The 20,362-nt window shown below is 39.7% G+C and overlaps 1 long non-coding RNA gene across 1 annotated transcript in view; it reads right to left on the bottom strand.

Moving 5' to 3' along the window:
- Positions 1-2,037, bottom strand: part of LOC310851314 — a 408,514-nt gene extending 406,477 nt beyond the window's left edge. The window contains exon 1 of the long non-coding RNA XR_014567704.1: positions 1,043-2,037. This is a non-coding gene — a long non-coding RNA (uncharacterized lncRNA). The remainder of the gene's footprint in view (positions 1-1,042) is intronic.
- Positions 2,038-20,362: the final 18,325 nt, after the last annotated feature.

Here is a 20,362-nt window from a genome sequence, read left to right on the forward strand (position 1 = left end):
GGCTTCCATAGGGACGATTCCCAAAGGGGTTAAATGAAAATCAGGAATAGAAGGAGAATCAAGGGGATCCCACCAAATGTCCCAATGAAAGCTGCTTCCTAACCTTCTTATTTGCTACCGCAGGTAGCTCTCTGACTGGCTTTAAAGTTGCTGTATTCTGAGCCACTGGTTGAAAAGCCAGAGGAATCCCAAACCTTGGGAAAACCCTTCCCACAAGCACAAACCACTGACCCTTCTAAATAACCTTATAGCCAGGCTTCCAAGGAAGATATTTTTATGGAAATATGGGCAAGGGTATAGAGTTATAGCTTGCTAGCCCCCAGCCCCCACGTGGGCAGAATGCCCTGCCTTGAGTTGCTACCATGATGTGTAAATTTACAGGGCCAACACTGGCCAGAAACCCTAAAAAGTCCCAACAAAGCTGCTGCCGGGCCAGCTTCCTGCATGCCAGCTTAAGGTACTATTGCTCAGGGAATTTTCATTTGAAATGTGGAGCTGCGCAAGTGGTCCACATGTCCCCGACCCTGCGATCCTAGCAAGCTGAGGGGATGATGGCAGCCCTGCATCTAACATACCCAGAGTGAATTGCAACTTAAAGAATAGTGAGGTGGAAGGGACCCTGAGGATCATGTAGTCCACTCTCCCACAATAATATCATCATCATCATCTATCTGTACCCCGCCCATCTGGCTGGACATCCCCAGCCACTCTGGGCAGCTTCCAACAAAAGATTAAATACAGAAATGCAGCAAACATTAAAGGCTTCCCTAAACAGGGCTGCATTAGATGTCTTCTAAAAGTCTGGTAGTAGACATCTGATGGGAGAGTGTACCACAGGGCGGGTGCCCTGTAACTTAGCCTCTCACAGTGAGGGAACCACCAGAAGCCCCTCGGCGCTGGACCTCAGTGTCCGGGCAGAGTGATGAGGGAGCATGCAGCTGTCCCATACAGGGACCAATCCAGCAACCTAGGGATTACCAGCACCATACACAGACCAGCTGAGCTATCCAGGATGATCCCTAAAGACCCAGGTTTGACGTACCTGCAAGGAGGTGTCAGCATCATCCCTGCTCCCCTTTTCCCTGCGACTGGATCGCCACCTCTGAAGACGCTTCCTTCTGGAAGAAGGCACCTAGGGCACCAGCAAGTCAACCTCTGCAGGAGAGGCAAGCTCTGGAGGCATCTGCAAAGGCCCTGTCATAATCTGCAAAAGACTAAATGTGAGGAACTGGTGAAACCAATGCTTTGTGCATCACATGGGGAAGCTATTAAGGCCGGAAACGCTGCCAGTGTCCATCAAATTTTAGGGCCAAGCGGGCCAAACCCTAAGATCACCTGCTAGGCCAGACATAAATGTTTCCAATGAGATAACAAACTCGAGGCAGCCCACTGCCTGACCAGGTACCCCTGTTGCACTTTAGAGGGAAGCATGCCCTCAATAAACCCAAAATTCTTTTTGGGAGCAATGTCACAAGTGGGCTAGACTACCCAGCAACAGAATAGTCCAAACGGAGCAGTTTGTTTGTTTTGATAACAATGGCTAAATGGGGGATATGAACCCTGACTCCCAGGTCCTAGACCTACACTCTGGCCACTAAGCCACAGTGGCTCGCCTCTAAAATGGCAGTTGCCACTATCAGGGCAAAACAAACTAGAAGAAAATAAACTTGTTCAGAAACAGCATAATAAAGAGCATACACAGAATGCTCACTGGAGGCACAGAGAGCCTCTGGGTCCACTCTGTCTGCCTAAGATATACATTAGCAACAAGTGAGCCTGCAAACAAACAGATAAATTCTTATAGAGAAAATGAGTCACATGTCACATAGACTTTAACAATTTACTGTACTGCTAACTGTAGCAGGCTAAGGCTTGAAAGATATGTGCAGGCCGAGCAGGCCGTGAAGGCCTCCATGCTTCTGCTCCCTGCCTTTTATAGCCTCATTGCGATATTAAAGGAACTCAATATAGTGCGCCTGCCCAAGGCTAGATTAAAACTCGGCCAAGAGCATTGCATGCACCCAAAATAAAGCCAACCTTTGGGGATACTATAAACGAAAGTGATACCAGCTAAGCTGGGAACAGCCCTGACAAGCACCAAAATTAAACAGGCAAAAATGGGGAAAACCTTTTTGCAAAAGAAAGCCCCAAATGCGGGCTCCCTCCCTATTGGGAAAGGCAACCACAGATACGGGGAGAATCTTCCCACAGGGCAGGATAAGGGGTGGGGTGAGAAATCAAACAGGAAAAAAGGGAAATTAGATTAATTAAGGGACTAGAGAGGATTAAAAAGAAGGGGGAAAATAAAATAGAGAGGATTAAAAAGAAGGGGGAAAATAAAGAAATGTAACCAGACATGAGAAGATTGCTCCTGATCCGATGCACTCTGCAAAGAGAAAGAGAAACCAGAGTGCACCAATATTTAAAGACTATGGTCCCACCCACCCAATTTGCAACATACAATTTGCCCCAGCAACCCGGTTACCCAATCATGATGCCAGGCAACAACTATTAACCTGCCTGGCAACAAGAGGCCTGGCCTGGTGGCCCACACCGCAACACGTGCTCTCATTTATTGGAGAACACGCTTTATACCAGGTCTGGTTAATTTGGAAGTTGCTGCTTTAACAGCTTGCCTGCCCATAATTGATCTATTGTACAACCCTAAGCACACCCACTCAGAACATAAGTCTCACTTAGATCAATTGGTATAGATTACAGCCTTGTTTATTTTATTTACTCGTTTATGAAGTATGAACTCTCCTCCATTCACTTGGTGGAGGCATTTGGGGCAGTGGGCTGGTATATGCCAAAAAAGGCTTCCCCCCCCCACCGTAATCTGGTCTCCAACTGTCTAGGTTTTCAGATGTTAAGGCCAGCAATCCTATTGACTTGCATCCTTGAAATTGTTTCTCATGTCTGATCAAATGCACCTTGTTGTGGTTCACTGTTAGAAAAACTTTATTTTTCCATATAACCTGAACCCCTGTGCATATGCACAGCAAAGATGAGGGTTTGGTAGCTTTTGTAGGATCATGACATGGAAAGATTCCATGATTGACAAAGTGTGGAGAGATGGAGATCAGCAGTAGCACACCCAAAAGACTGAGTCTGAAGAAGTGAATCCACAAGTAGAAATGGCCAGGAAACATGAAGAGAACTGTTTTGAGGGATGGATTTGGCTTCCAGGGTGCCCAACAGCCCTTTCAGGAACAACAAATTAGATGTTTAGTGTTTAGCTAAAATTAGTGTTTAGCTGTCCAGTGGTACCACAATCCTGAAATGTAAGAGGCACTTAGACAGTGAACCCTACTTTGTTGTTTAACTGTTCAATTTGTTTCTTTGCATACTCGCGTGCAAATGTTAGAAATGCATTGAGGCATTGCACATGCTGTGCCACTTCAGTTTTACATGTATAAAAATACTGTTTAATTGTTTATCATCCTGGAGTGTTTTTGTTTTGTTTTGATGCTACTATTGGCAAACTCCCTCTGCAAACTTCTTGGTGTGAGTGCCTGCAGTTGGAATTACTGTGCATCTAGCCTGTGGTAGTTCTTTGTAATGTCTGGAGCCATTCTCTGGCTCTGAAAGTTATCATTATATGGCAGTTATACAAAATGCATTATACAGAAGGCTTGAAAGCACTTCCTGCAGTAACAATCAGCTCATTCCATCTCTTCTTTGTATTTGTATCCATTTGCATGTTTCAGAAAGGACACTGAATTTTTTTAACCTGCTATATCTTACAGAGGAGAGCTAACCTGATCCAGGGAATGTATGAAACTTGCTTTGCAGATTTCAAAGATTTGAGAAATTGCATCTTGACTTTTATTGCTAAGAGTAGGTTGACTTCCTGTGTGCAGGTATATGGGATATCCAAATAATATGAAGCCCAGCTTGATACGCATTCAGGGCTCTCTTAATGAAGTGGTTGTTTCCTATTGCTTTAGGATTTCATAAATAAATTCCCCAGCTCTTCATGTCAAATGATGTTAAACACTTTCAAAAAGATCATCTAGAGGGAAGGAACCATGAAGGGAAGTTTTGCCTGGGTGCTCATTTTATAACCCTCGCCCCTCTGCTTGTCACTTCCAGTTACATCTTTGAAGATGCAAACTGTTACCTCTATGCTAATAGCACTTTGCACTGGTATGCATTCCTCACAGTCGAGAAGAAACTCACCAGAAGTCCTGCTAAGGAATGTATTATCTAGCTTTGAGGCACAGAGCAGCTAAAATCATGCTGGCGTTTGCAGATCTTTGGACATATCCTCCAAACCATATGGTCAAGATTGTCAAGTCGGACACCCCCAGTTTCTGATTTGGACCAGAGGCCTAAATCCAGACTCCCCAGAAGGTAATTGGATTGGTCAAAGCTGCCGGGTTTTAGCAACTATATATCCAAATGAATTCATCTCGCCTCCCAGTAAAGGTAGTCAGCCAATATGAAGATTTCAGATTTTAATACTTTAGAATGCGTTGGTGGTAATAAATGGGAAAGGTAGAAGGGACTCAGCCCTTTATCTTACTTCTTTAGACCCCACTCATTGCCAAATATATATATATATATATATATATATATATATATATATATATATATTGCTCCTTGTTCCTTAGATGCAAATGGTATGTCACACTACAAAACGGATTATGAGTGCCGTTTGTTGGAAAAAGCAATGTTAGGGAATCACACCCCAAAGTACAAGTCAAGGATTAATTTGTTATTAGAATTTTAAAATTGGCTAATATTTGCAAACTTTGCTCAGGGCATAGAGCTAGTGGACAAGGATTACAAGGGATTGGGGTGGAGTCAAAGAATCCCTTCAGCCTGGATTGCTTGCATATAAAAAGACTAACATGTTCAGTATGTTCTAGTTTCATTAGTACTTGCATTCTGTTAGAAGCCTGATGTGTCTAGGGCTGCCATACGTCTGGGATTTCAAAGGCGGAATTGACATCTGGGGGGAATTTCTGAAAGGCGGCGCTTTGTCCTAGATCTTAGGCAAGTCAATTGAAAAATCGATTGGTGTTTTTGCGAGTTTCCTAAAGAAAGCTCAACAACATTCGGGTTATACTTGTTTTTACTTTTTGAAAATACTTAACCAGAGGACACAGTTTGTACATTGTTATGTACAGCAACCTTTGTGCTACAGTCTTTCACACACTACCAGTTTGTAAACTCAGCTAAGCAGGGGGTTGCCAACAAGGCACCAATGGGTATTGGAGTGTCTCCCAGTACTTCCTCTGGTGCCCACAAAAGGTTAAATAAATGTCCTCAAAATCCACATGCACATATCACTGTTCCTCCTGTCTGCACTGCCCCAGCCTCTCCTACTGAAAGCAAATGCATAAACATGCTCACATTTCATTGGATGTCAGGATTAGATATCAACCCTCAGGGTGGAAGTGGCTCATGTAGGTGCCTTTTCCCCATTGATAGAGGCAGCTGATTCAGGGCATGCCTGCAACATCTTGTGGTCCTGCATCTTTTTTGCTCTTTGCAGGTGGCAGCCATTTTGTCTTATGCAACAAACACGGGCCTTTTGTTGTTGTTGTTGTTTAGTTGTTTAGTTGTGTCCAACTCTTTGTGACCCCATGGATCAGAGCATGCCAGGCACTCCTGTCTTCCACTGCCTCCCGCAGTTTGGTCAAACTCATGTTGGTAGCTTCGAGAACACTGTCCAACCATCTCGTCCTCTGTTGTCCCCTTCTCCTTGTGCCCTCTATCTTTCCCAACATCAGGGTCTTTTCCAGGGAGTCTTCTTTTCTCATGAGGTGGTCAAAGTACAGGAGCCTCAGCTTCACAATCTGTCCTTCCAGTGAGCACTCAGGGCTGATTTCTTTAAGAATGGATAGGTTTGATCTTCTTGCAGTCCATGGGACTCTCAAGAGTCTCCTCCAGCACCATAATTAAAAGGCCTTTTACTAGTTTACAAACCATGACTGGTAAAAGGCACTCCTAACCACTTAAGCTACTTGAGGCTCCAGTAATGATGTGGATCCAGGAGAATCCTAAAATTACAAAATTATTGTTTCAGAGGGATTGCAACCATGTCCAGAAAGGGCAACTGGCCTATCTCAGTGCTATATAAATCCAGCGCAATGTCATAACTCTTTATGTGTATTTACTTAACTGTGAATGGTTTATCAAAGGATGTCCCAGTAAATCTTGGTTAATTTTTTTATTTGTTTATTAATCAACATTGATATACTGTTTGCTTGCAGGAGCAGGGACGCAGGTGATGCTGTGGTCTAAACCACTGAGCCTTGGGCTTGCTGATCAAAAGGTTGGAGGTTTGAATCCCCGCAACAGGGTGAGCTCCCGTTGCTCGGTCCCAGCTCCTGCCAACCCAGCAGTTTGAGAGCACGCCAAAAGTGCAAGTAGATTAATAGGTACCGCTCTGATGGGAAGGTAAACGCCGTTCCCTTGCGCTGCTCTGGTGTCAGTGTTCCATTGGGCCAGAATCGGCTTAGTCATGCTGGCCACATGACCCAGAAAAACTGTCTGCAGAGCAGACAAACGCCGGCTCCCTCAGCCTGTAAAGCGAGATGTGCGCCGCAGCCCCAGAGTCGTTTGCGACTGGACTTAACTGTCATGGGTCCGTTTACCTTTACCTTTGCTTGCAGTAAAACCTCTACGCAACTTATACTCATACTAGATGTTTTCCCTTCATTTTTCTCAAATGGAAGAGGGAGACACATGTTTTGAATACAGCGCTTCAAGCATCTTGTGTGTGTGTGTGTTTGTCAGAGTCATGTAAGCAGAATAATATTTTTGATGTACATTGGACAAATCCCTTTGCAAGTGGGCACAATCGAAATAAAATAATGGGAAGCTACCACAACAGCCATGAAAGATTTTGACCAGTAAGTTTGGGTTCAAAGGCAATTTCTATGAAGAACTCACTAGGTGCCCTTAGACAATCTACTGTCACTTATCCTGGAATTTCAGGTTTCTAATACTGGCCTGTTCTAGAGGATTGTTGTAAGAACTGCAAAGATGCTTGCTTTGCAACCTAAAAAACAAAAATCAGTAGAGCCCATGGCTCCTTTTTCTTCCTCTTCTTTTTACTATTTGAATTAGCACTAAGACTATTTGAATTAATGCCTTATTGTAAGACGTTCACTTATATTTAACATCTCAAAGTCATTAAAACTTGCAGTCCAACTTCTATTAATCCTCGGCACAACAAATTGCAGGTACATGCCTGGAGTTTACACTTTGCAGGTGCCTAGCTGTTATGTTTAAAGGGCTGTTACGCATTGGATGGATGATTATTTGTTGCCCGCACATAGCATCACCTTAGCATATGCATATTTCACATTTACATTAACACATTGCCTTGTGTTTTTGCCCAGGCTTGATTGACATTCAGCATACTAAATTACCTTGGCTTTTGAATATCTTGAACTGATTATAGCCTACAGACAAAACCTGATAAATGACTGTGCTCTAATTTTCAGGAGTAAACATTCTGATAATCAAAGGAACCTTCTGTTTACGCTGTCTCCATTCGGTAGCATCACTAAACTGCTTTTAAATTAGGCTGGGAGCTTTAAAATTTATAGGCTTATAAATACTACTATCTAGTTTCATGTTTGAAGTTATATAAATCCTTTTTATTCCATGCCACTTATTTTGTTTTAAGTCTATTCTGATTTCCATATCCTCTGACAGGAGTCGGTTCCCAAACAATCTTGCTTGCAGAAAAACGTGCCTTTTAAAATATACTTCTGGAGAAGGCCTAATTAAGACAGTCAGAAGCAGGTAGAAACCCAGCACAGCTGTCCTGAGGAAGCAGCCAGCGGGTGATCTCCCCCTCCAGTTTCAGACTGACACAGTGAGCAAAGTTCCATACCATGCCAATCTGTTATATTAACCATAAATCACCTTGCTCTAGATGAAGAGGTGATAAAGAATCCAGATAAAATGGGAGATAGATATTATCCCCAGAGGTTTTAAAATCTATCAACCTGTCTGAACTGAAAATGTTTTAAAAGCAGACTAGGTAAACCTAGGTAAAAAGGCTAAAACCTTTGAAAACATAATTAGATTATAGTGGTCTTCCCCAACTTGGTGCCCTCCAGATGTTTAGGAATAGAATAGTGTTTGCCGAGGCTGATGGGGATTGTAGGCACCAAGTTGTGAAAGGCTAGAGTAGAGAAACATTGCATTTTCAAATCATTGACAACAGACACTATTCTTGTAAAAGCTTCACTGGTTGCCAGTGCACTCCCAAGACCAATTTTAGATGCTGGTTTAAAACTTTAAATTTCTAAATGATCTGGGCCTGAGCTATTGGAAGGACAAGCTGCACCTATACTATTCTGCCTACCACTTAAGAATGACAAAAGAAACCATCCTTGTTTGCCCCCCAGCGAGGTCAATGACGTTAACAGGTATAAGATATAGGATTTTTTTGGTGGTGGCCCCACAACTCTGGAACTCCGTACTCCACCATACACACTTTTTTTCATGTGGCCTTTACAGAGAAAACGTTATTCAGCTCTGAGGATTTTTTATTGCTTTTTTTAAAATGAACTATGCTTATATAATTTGTTCTTTGTTAGTTTTGGGAGAGGGTGCTGTTTCATTTTGTTGATATACTCTTATTTGAATATATAAGCTGCCTTGCGTGGATTTTTATTTGGAAAGGCAGTGGTGTTTTAAAATAAATAAAATGAAAATAACTCCATTTGTGAATTGATGTCAGGCTTTGGGGAATCTGATGACTCCCATGCTGGCAGCCAATAAGCAGGTAGACGATAAAAGTTCTTACCAATTAATTTATTCAATGTTCACAGAGAGAGATGAAGGAATGCAGTATCCTCTAAATAATGGCATCGGAGCAAAGCCCCATCCATTACGTCACTCCTATTCTACGTCACCCTTGTGTCGGCTAATCTGAGCTTTCTGCCTCTGAGCCTTCTGTTTGACTACCCTCAATGCTCACCTGGTACTGGGAGGGTGTGTGTGTGTCAGGAATGCTTTCCAAAGACACCGAGTCTGTCAGCTGTCTCTCTCCTGGTGTTTCTTCTTCCTGCTGTTCCTCTTCCAATATTTCCTAGCTTCTCCCCTCTGCAGCCTCTGAACTAGGCCCTTCTGCTAACCACAGTTCTAAATCTATACTGTCCTCCTGTTTTCGGGAAGGTTCAGAAGAAGGATGGGGCGGCCCCTACTATTCTCCCTCAGTCCAGACCCTGACAATTGAACTGATAGTGTTCACTAACAACAGAAGAACATCTCTGCTGGATCAGGCCAAACTAGATGCCTGTAAAAAAAGTTGCCATGACTGCAACAGTGCTCTCCCAACTTGTGATTTCCAACAAGTGCCATCCAGAGGCATAGTGTATCCAACCCTGGAGACAGAACATATTCGTAGCCTCCACAATTTTGTCTAAAATTCTTTTAAAGCTATAGGAAATGGTGTATTTCACTACATCCTGTGAGGGCAAATTCCACTGCCCAAATTATTGTGTGAAGAAATGTCTGCTTTTTGTCTGCCTTGAGTCTTTACCTTCATAAAGTCTACCTTCATTCAGCTATGTTGTGTTGTTCATTACCTTTTTAATACATCCTGAAATTTAGGGAAAGACAACCATTAAATAAACAGTTATATAACATATATTTCAAAAATAAATTAAAACTACCACCTTCACCTGGCCTAGAAAATTAAAATGGTCCATTAAACCTACTCTAAAATGGTGAAGCTTCTCCTTTTAGAAATCTCCAGGCCAAGACCTAGAGCTATTTGTAATGAACATTTCCATGAAGCCGACACTATTACATTTATATTTCTTTACAACTCTCTGAAAATTAGAGGTAAGAAGACACCAGCCATATCATCATGGAATATTAAGATTAAGATATTATGAGGAAAAATATTTTCTCTTTGGACTTCATGGACTACAAAAACAATGAGATCTTAAAGGAAAGGGAGACAGGTGAAAGCTAATATCCAGCAATATTTCATATCAGTTTGGTGAGATTAATAAAACCAGGAATCTTGAACACTGACCTCTGTGAATTGCTACCCAAGGAACCCTTCAAATCCCACTTCAATCTCCCCTTAGTCAGTAGGCGGTAAATGATCCACCAAAAATGATATGTGCTTCAACTAGTATACTGTCTTCTTCTGACCTGAAGTTGGTGGATTTCAGTTTAAGCTTAAATTAATATTCTGAAAAGAATGGAGTACAATCCAACCATAGACTGTAAAACCATTTTAAAAAACCAACAACAACCCTGAGGTTTATAACTTAATTCAGTTACACACAATGAACAATGTTTTGACTTCTTTAAAAAATGGTCCTTGCAGCTATTTTGTATATATATATTCCAAGGTAGACATGCATGTATATATTCTGGCTTGCTAGATGTTAGGATGGAATTTCTAAGTGCCAGATAAGTGCTTTGTTTTTGTTACACTTCATCTCTCAACATGGCAGATCTTGCTTCTGGCAAAACCAAAGCAGACCAAAATTAGACCACTCTTTCTAATTTGAATACTTTAGCATGTTTTAAAGATATTCTGATCCCTACTTTCTTCTGAATCAATGACTTTAAGATACTACTAGGGATAGGTGACAAATTAGTTTCAATTCACATCTAAGGGCTTTTAGAACTGAAAAACAGCCATCCTTCAACATTTGTACTTTCTTCAGCTGAATACAGCAAACAAAAATGTGTAGACTAAAATGTGCATGAAATGCATACATTAAAATAATATTAACATACATTAAATAATAACTTATACATTTGCATATACTTTCTGGTGCTGTTGATACCCCTGGCTACTATTTCTTTTTTCCTCCTAAATTAATTTTAATGAATGAATGAAGAATGCTAGCTAGCAAGGAATCTAGTAGTGATTTGGGTGATGTTATGGCTATAACATGATGACATCAGTAGACATCAGGGGAAAGGAAAGAGATGTGGATTGACAGAGTCAGTCATATTGACTACTTGGTGACTTTCCTGATGGAAAATGAAGGCAAATTAAGCTAATGATTTTGTAACAAGTGCAGAAAATTGCACAAACTGGGATTCGTTTTTTGGTAATGCTACAGAAAAAGTGAGTAGTTTCAGGTAGTTAAAACCAGAATAGAAGATGTAGGTGGGAATCATGCTCTGATTTAATGATATCGGCTACATCCACAGCCTGGGAAATACTCTTGCTTCTTTCCTGTCGGAACACCTTTAAATACATTTACATCATCAATGACACCCAAGGTCGGACAACTCTCAACAGGCTGTTCCTTGACAGTCCTTTTTCAAGCAGTTCTGACAGCTGAGATTAGAGTAGAGAGGCTCAGCCCTCACAAGTGTAATTTGAAGTGTTAATTGGGGAACACCTCACCGACCTTGACAGCCTTGTTCTCCTACTGTTAGTGGCAACAGAGCCCAAAGATGTTCCGCTACAAGAAGGAAAAGGGGCAGAAGGGGAAGGGTGAAGATCTGACACTTCACAAATGCTTATCCTTAACTCGTAGAACAGTGGCAGAAAAGAAATAAAGGTAGCTCTTTGGATTTGGAGATTCTATTATGGCTATCACCACTATGTTCACTTTTTTGTGTGAGTTAGAGAAGACCAACATTGTCTTTTTTTTTTGTTTTTTTGTTTTCATATTTATTTATTTCCCACCTTTCCCAAGTTTGGGACACAAGCCAGCTTACACAGATAAAATAAAACAAGCCAAAAATATTTAAGATATAATCATTAACGTGTGAAGAAACACTAGTAGAATTAAAATAATATACCGTATTTTTCGCTCTATTACACGCACCAGACCATAACACGCACGTAGTTTTTAGAGGAGGAAAACAAGAAAGAAAATATTCTAAATGAAATAGTGGATATATGATTTTTGTGGTTCATGCTGTGGCCACAGACATGTGATCTGACAGTGACTTTGGAGTAGCCCAATGCAAAAATCCTGAGGATCCATGTGGCTCCATTCTTTGTAACCATGAAGGAGGGAAGGAAGGGGAACCATGGATCCTCTGCTCACGACTGCAGCAGATCCCCCCCCCCGCCACCCGCAGGCATTCGCTCCATAACACGCACAGACATGTCCCCTTACTTTCTAGGAGGAAAAAAGTGAGTGTTATGGTGCAAAAAATACGGTAATAAGATTCATTTAAAACACAGGCAGGAATGATAAAAACATCACAGCACCAGCACCAGACTTTGGAGTAGCCCAATGCAAAAATCCTGAGGATCCATGTGGATCCATTCTTTTTTTTCTTTTTTTTAAAAAAAGCTTTTATTTTCAATGCAAAATCGTAACAAAAATTACAAACATTGAATCCAAAATAGTACTATACAGACAAAATCCCCGGCACATAAAAAACAAAACAAAACAAACAAACAAACAAAAGAAAAAAAAACAGAAAAAGAAAAGAAAGGGGGGCAAAGGAAACAAGACTAAACAAAAACGAAAAAACACACATCTACAAAGCAAAACCATATCATAACATACATAAACATAAATTGACTTCCTTCCTTTGTTCTAAGACCTCCAAAGATATTTACTCTTACTGTATTGTTGTGTCTAATTAGATTACGTCCATCTTTATGCTTTTTTACATCATTTTTCTTGTTCTTTAACCCTGTAAAGCATCATTCATTACATACCAATATACTGACTCCAGAACAATGTTTTTTCATATACTCTTTAGCACAACCCCATTCTTTTAATAGTTTCTGGTCCGATTGTCCCCTTATGTAAGCTGTAAGTCTTGCCAGATTTATGTATTCACAAAATTTAATTTGCCAATCTTTCACTGATGGAATTTTTCTGCTTTTCCAGTTTTTAGCTATAAGCATCCTGGCAGCTGTTGTAGCATAAAGGAATATTTTCCTTTGATTTTTGGGGATATCATTTGTAATTAAACCTAAAAGGAATGCCTCCGGTTTTTTACTAAAAGATATTTTAAACATCCTTTTGAGTTCTTCATAGATTTCATTCCAGAATTGTTTAATGGGTCGGCATTCCCACCACATGTGGAACATTGTTCCTATTTCTTTTTTACATCTCCAACAGGTATTCGATTTTAATTTGTAAATTTTTGCCAATTTTACTGGAGTTAAGTACCATTGGTACACCATTTTCATAAAATTTTCTCTTATTGTATAACATGCCGTGAATTTGATGTCATATTTCCATAATTTCTCCCATTGATCCAGCCGAATTACATATCCTATATCACATGCCCATTTGATCATAACTTCTTTTATTTCTTCATCCTTTAATTCCTATTCCAATAATAAATTATACATTCTGGATATATATTTTTTTGAGTTTTGTAATAATACTTTTTGTAATTTTGATTCTTCTTTTTCAAATCCTATTACTTTATCCTGGTTAAATATTTGTGCAATTTGGTGATATTGAAGCCATGTGGTACAGTATTGGGTCACCTCGTCATATGGTCTTAGTTTTAATTGGCCCTGTTCTTCCTTTAGGAGCTGCTGGTAAGTTGCCATTCTTCCTGTAGTATTTTTCTTTTTAACTGATATTACTTCTAGCGGTGAGACCCACCATGGAGTTTTTGGTTCTAACAACCTTCTATGTCTCACCCAGACCTTGTATAATGCATTTCTAATTACATGGCTTAGAAATTCTTTATGGACTGCCACTTTGTTATAAATTAGATAGGCATGCCAACCATATCTGTTGTTCCATCCCTCCAAATCCAAAATGTCGCTGTTATCCAATTTGATCCAATCCTTGATCCAAGTAAAGCATGCTGCATCGTAATATAGTCTCAGGTCTGGGAGTCCAAAACCTCCCCGCTCTTTTATGTCAGTTAATAATTTATATTTGATCCGTGGCTTTTTGCCTTGCCATATAAATTTTGTTAAGTCCATTTTCCATTTCTTAAAACAATCATCTTTACCTATTATGGGAATCATTTGAAAAAGGAACAGAAGTTTTGGTAAGATATTCATTTTAATAGCCGAAATTCTACCCCAGAGTGTTAATTTCAGTCTTGTCCAAGTTTCCATTTCTCTTTTTGTTTCTTCCCAAATTTTTTTATTATTATCTTCAAACAAATTTATATTTTTCATTGTTATTTGTATGCCTAAATATTTCACTTTTTTTACAATTTGTAATCCAAATTTTTCTACCAGTTCCTTTTTCTCTTGATCTCCCATATTTTTTACCATTAGTTTCGTTTTTTCTTTATTCAAAGCAAAACCTGATACCCATCCAAAGTTTTCCATTTTTTCTAGAGCCTTTGCTATGCTTTCCTTTGGATTTTCCACCATTAAAACTAAATCATCCGCAAATGCCCTTATTTTATATATTTTCTCTCCTAGGGATATTCCATTTATTTCTTGATCCAATCTGATTTCTTGATTTAATATTTCCAAAACCAAAATGAATAGCAAAGGTGAAAGTGGGCACCCTTGCCTGGTGCCCTTCTGTATTTTAAAATAATCAGTTGTGTCGTTATTTATTATTATATTTGCTTCTTGTTGTTCATAAATTGCTTTTAACCCTCTTGTGATTTGGTCTCCCATGTCCATCTGGTCTAGTAATATTTTTTAGAAATTTCCATGATACTTTGTCAAACGCCTTTTCCGAGTCCACAAAAACAAAGGCTACCTTCTTACTTGGTTTCATGTCTAAATACTCGATCATATCAATCACTGTTCTTATATTGTCACTCATTTTCCTGCCCGGCAAGAACCCTGCCTGCTCTTTATTTATACAATCCTGCAAAACTGTCTTTAATCTTGTTGCCAATATTTGTGCATAGATCTTGTAATCATTGTTTAGTAATGATATTGGTCTATAATTGGTTATAAACTCTTTGTTTCGTCCTTGTTTTGGGATTACTACTATGTGCGCCTGTTTCCAGGTGGTGGGAATCTTCCCGTCTTCTAATATTCTGTTTAAGAGTGTCTTCATAGGTGATAATAATGGTTCCTCTAATTTTTTGTAGTGTATTGCGGTAAGACCATCTGGTCCTGGGGATTTTCCCAGTTTCATCTTAATTATCGCTTGATGAAGCTCTGTCGTGGTTATTGGGGAGTTTAGCTCTTGGATCTTTTCTTTCTTAATTTTAGGTATATCCTTTCCACATAAATACTCTTTTATTTCAACCTCTGTCTCGTTTCCTGCTTTATATAACTTATTATAATATTTTGTAAAACACTTTTTAATTTCCTCAGGGTTGTCTAAAGTTCTCCCCTCTTCCACTATTTTATCAATCAATTTTTCCTTTTGTCTTTTTTTCAGTTGCCAGGCTAGCATCTTTCCGGGTTTATTTGCAAATTCGAACGACCTTTGTTTCATCCATTTAATGTTATCCTCAATTTCACTATTTAATATTGCTGAAGCCTGAGTTTGTAATATTTTTAATTTTTGGTTTATTGATTCATTTTTTGGTTGTTTTGCTAATAATTTTTCGTTTATTCCTATTTCCTTCCTTATTTGTTCCAGTTTTTGCTCTCTGTTTCTTTTCCTTATTGCGCTTTGTTGTATGTAAAAGCCTCTTATGAAAGCTTTACTTGCATCCCATATTATCCTGAGGTCTGTATCCTGTTCTTTATTTAATTCAAAAAATTCTTTCAATAGTTCTTGCGCTTTTTTTACAATCTTTTCGTCATTTAATAATCTTTCATTAAGTCTCCATCTTTTATTCATTTTCTTGTATTCCTTTAATTCTAATGTGACTGGGTTATGATCTGTAATAATTTTGGTCTGTATTTCTGCTTTTTTAATTTTAGTTGTTAAATTGTTTGATACCCATATGCTGTCAATTCTGCCCGCTGATTTTTTAACTTCCGAAAAATGTGTATACTGTCTTTCTCCTGGATTTTTATATCTCCATGTATCAATCAAATTTAAGTTTTCTACCATCTGAAAGAAGGTGTCTGGGAGTCTGCCTTTTTTAGATTTTCTTTCTCTCTCTGTCCTGTCTAATTCTATTGATGTGACACCATTTAGGTCTCCCATCAAAATAATTTCCTCTTCTATAAATTCCAGTAAATTAGCTTCTACTTTTCTGAAAAATTCTGTTTGGTTACCATTCGGTGCGTAAACTCCTACTATAATTAAATGCTCTTTACCTTTTGTTATTTTTACCCCTAGTATTCTACCCTCATCATCCTTAAAGATTTTTTTTGCGTCTAGTTTGGGGTTCACATAGATCACAATTCCCCTTTTCTTTTTTACATCTGAGGATATAAATTCTTGACCCAATCTCTTATTTTCTAAAACCCTTCTATGGTTTCTAGTCACATGGGTCTCCTGCAAGCATATAATATCCCATTGTCCTTTCCTCAGTACATGTTCTATTTTATTTCTCTTCCTTTTATCATTTAGACCGTTAACATTCCAAGATATAATTTTTAAATTCATTAATTTTTATTTGTTATCTACAGTAGTTTCGTTGAGTAGGTAGAAAAAGAAAAAAAAAAGAAAAGAAAAAATTCAGAAATTTTAGGATTTTGATAATCTGCTTCACCAATCTCCCCCCCCCCTTAATACGCGCTAATCTCTCTATGCTTCTTGTGATGTCTGCGTTGTTTCCTCTCGCTCCAATGTTGGCTCTCCAGTTAATTCTTTTTTGTACTTCCTCCAGAATTTTCCCAGCTCCTCTACTGATCTAAGAGTTTTTCTTCTGTCCTTATATGTGAAAGTGATACCCTCAGGAAATTCCCACCGGAATCTAATCGAATTCTTCCTGAGTGCTTCTGTTACCGTCTTATAGTTCTGCCTTTTCTTCAGAATTCTTTTTGGAATTTCCTTGAGTATTTTGATAGGCCTATCGTCTATTACTAACTTCACTTGTCCTTTTTGATGTAATATTTTGTCCTTTAAAAGTCTTGAGTTGAAAAAAATTAAGCAATCTCCTGGCCCTTTATAAGTGTCCGATCTTTCTGATTTGATCCTGAAAATTTTATCAATATCCAATAGCATCTCTTCTACCTCTACTCCCAACCAGTTTGCGATCTCCTGTGATAGTTTCTCTTGAATTTGTTCATCATGAGTTTGTGGGACACCTCGGAAACGAAGGACCGTCTCCTTCTGACGCATCTCCATCAATGATATATCATCTAGCAGCTCTTCATGGGCTCTCTTTAGGTCGTTTATTTCTTCCTTCGTTGAGTCTTGTGATTTTTTAATGTCCTTATTTTCCATTTGCAGTTTCTTTGTCATTTCCTCTTGTTTGGTAAATTTACTCTTAAGTTCTTGTACAGATTTATCCAGTTCTTTATTTTTAAGTGAGAGGTCACTTATTTGTGTTGTTAGGTCTATTATTAGCTTTGAGTTTTGTTGGATGTTGCCAGTTAGTATGTCCAACTTATCATTCAGGCTCTTTTCCATCCCCATTATAAGGTCTTTTATGTCAGCATTGGGGTCTGTTTCAGCTGTTGATTGTCTTCTCACTTGTAGACCTGACCCAGATGTCAGTGTGGTTTGGTATTTTTTAGAGCCCATATTTGTCATTCTTCCTTTTGGTTCTGATCTAGATATCTTTATTTCAAACCAAGAATGTATATATTCCTAAACTTTGAAAATGCTCTGTTTATAGTCTATAATTTGGTCCTTTTACCTGATGGGATTGAGAGTCAGTTAAGATTCCGGTGGATTTGCCCTATGTTGTTCTCAGTTCATCTCAAATATTTAAATTTTTTTTTTAAAAAAAAATAAAAGTAAAAAAAAATAAAAAAAATTTCAAGTTTTAGTAAAAAATATTTGAGTATTTTTAATTACTTTGGCAATGATCAGAGAGAAGAAAAAAACAAAAACAAAAAAAAACCTTCGCAGTACTTAACATCCGTCATAAAAACTTATTTTCTAGAAGCTGAACTTGGTATTTCAAATGTCCTTTCTTGTATAGCTAGTTTTCTTTGTGGTTGTACTTCAAGCCTGTGTCTTAGCAGCGTTTTTTAAATTATGGGAGTAATTTTATTTTCCGCCACTAGGTGGCGCAATTTTCGAATTTACTTGTGAGGTGGTCCTTCTTGTTTTGCTTCTCTAGCCTCTCTTTGTTGCAGTGACTGTTTCCTCCACTATTCTTCTTCCGGCTTTTTCCCTTCTGAGGGCGATGACTCATTCTTCCCCTCCCAGCGCCATTTTCGCCAGCTGCTTTCTTCCCTATTCCAGTCTTTTCCTCCTTCTTTCTCTCCCTTTATATATCTTTTCTTCTTCCCTTTCACTTCTTTATCTTAATCTTTATCTTCCCACCGCTGCCTGGTCTCCAAGTCTTTTCTATTCCTTCTCTTTTTGCACTGAATCCTCCACGTTTCTCCCCCTCCTTTTCCTTTTTCACTCACCCCTTTGTTTATGCTGATCTCCTTCTTAATGGCCGCTGCTTTGTTGTCGCCGCTGCTGCTGCTGCTTGCTATTTCAGCTCCTTGTCTCTCAACGGAGCGTCCCCCTGTAGAAGCAGGTACTCAGTATGTCTCAGCTTATATTTTCTGCCTCTTTACAAGGCTTATTTTCCACAACTTGATAAATCTCAGAACGCTGAAGCTCCTCTCTCCATTAGCTTTACTGTCCTTTGTAATATTAAGTTAGTCCGTACTCCTTTGTTTTAATTTAAGCCAGCATAATTACCTAGTTCCTTCAGGAGTACTCTTGATTTTACAGTTTTAGTTTGGAGCAGCCTGGTGCTTTCTCATTCGGGTCTCAGGGGCGTCTCACGGTCGGGTGTGCGATCTTTTCTGCGCTGAAGTTCTTCCACCTCCCTCCACTTTTTGTGCTGGGACGGCAGAAAACCCCTTTATGCGCTGCTTGGATCTGTTTTCTTCAGTCTGGGACCTCCTCTCAGACCTCTTCAGGGTTTGCGTCGCCCTCGCTACCCCGTCTTTTTATCCCGTAGCCGTGATTGGGAGCGCTCTTACTGCAGCAGAGCGCTTTCCCTGACCCGGCGTTGAGCGCACCACGCCAGGAAGTCATCGACCAACATTGTCTATTCAAGAGCAGGATTGGAGGAAGGGGTGTTTATATCACTGGAAAGTACGTCTCTGTTCCCTGGGGAACAGATCAACTTTAGTCATTTCCATTTGACTGGCACTTGGGATGCCTTCACACAGCAATTTATTCAATTTCCCTAACTGTTAATTTCTGCATTATATTAGAGTTTCACACAATGTGAAAGCCACTTCCAGAAATCTAGTAGAATCTAGTGGAAGTTTAGCACCGTCAATTGTTTCCAGAAAAAATCAATTAAGCCAAAAAATCTCAGGAGTTGCTGGCATGTGTCTGTCTCAGGAGACAATGGAAGAGTGAGCCTTCAGGCATGAAGATAAACTGTTGGAGAATTATAGTGCCTGTTGTGGCTCTAGAAACTGATACAGGAGAGATATGTTTTGTTGCAGCTGGGGCAGATGAAGGCATCCGGTTTTTGTTGCTAAAGGTGCACCATGACATTTCTTCTCTCTGTGCTCCTCCCAGTGGTAATTTCTCCTCTGGTCACTGCTGTGGTTACACAATCTGTCTGTCTCCAGGCACTGTGGTCATTGGAAGGGATTTCCACACAGTAGGTTTGATGTTGCCAGCCTTCATGTCATGTTTGCAGATACCTTTATAATGCAAAGTTAGTTTGCCAACAGGCCTAGTGCCTGAATCCAGCTCCTCACAGAGCACATCCTTAGGATCCTGTCATCTTCCATGTACATGACCAAGCAGCATAGACAACTCTGAGCCGGAAATGCAAATATTCTGGGAATGTGCACTTGGGAGAACACATCTTTGTTTCAGACCCTGCCCTGGCTTGTGATGCCCAAAATCTTCCTGATGCAGCACATTCAGAAGGCATTGAGGTGTCACTCCTGGCAGGCTTAAGTTGCCCATAATTCACTCCCATAAAGCAGCATGCTTGATGCACAAGACTGGTAGACTTTCATCCTGATATTTGATGTTAACATTGCATTCTCCCATACCCTTTTGAAGAGGTGAGCCATTCCTATAGCTGCCTTGCCAATATGCTTGTCCAGCTCAGTGTTGATTGAAAGGTTGATGGTTATGGTGGAGTGCAGATAGACAAAATTGTATACCCCTCACATGTGTGGTGACCAATGCTGATACAGTGGTACCTCTGGTTAAGTACTTAATTTGTGCCGGAGGTCCATACTTAACCTGAAACTGTTCTTAACCTGAACACCACTTTAGCTAATGGGGCCTCCTGCTGCTGCCGTGCCACCAGAGCACAATTTCTGTTCTCATCCTGAAGCAAAGTTCTTAACCTGAAGCAATATTTCTGGGTTAGCGGAGTCTGTAACCTGAAGCGTATGTAACCTGAAGCGTATGTAACCCAAGGTACCACTGTACATGGAGTGCTGATGAAAGTAAGCTAATTCAGAAGAAGAAAACAGCTGCTGATGTCTGCAAGTCAT

The sequence above is a fragment of the Podarcis gaigeae genome (genome assembly GCF_964106915.1).
Source record: "Podarcis gaigeae genome assembly, chromosome: 1".
In the NCBI taxonomy this organism is placed as follows: domain Eukaryota; kingdom Metazoa; phylum Chordata; class Lepidosauria; order Squamata; family Lacertidae; genus Podarcis; species Podarcis gaigeae.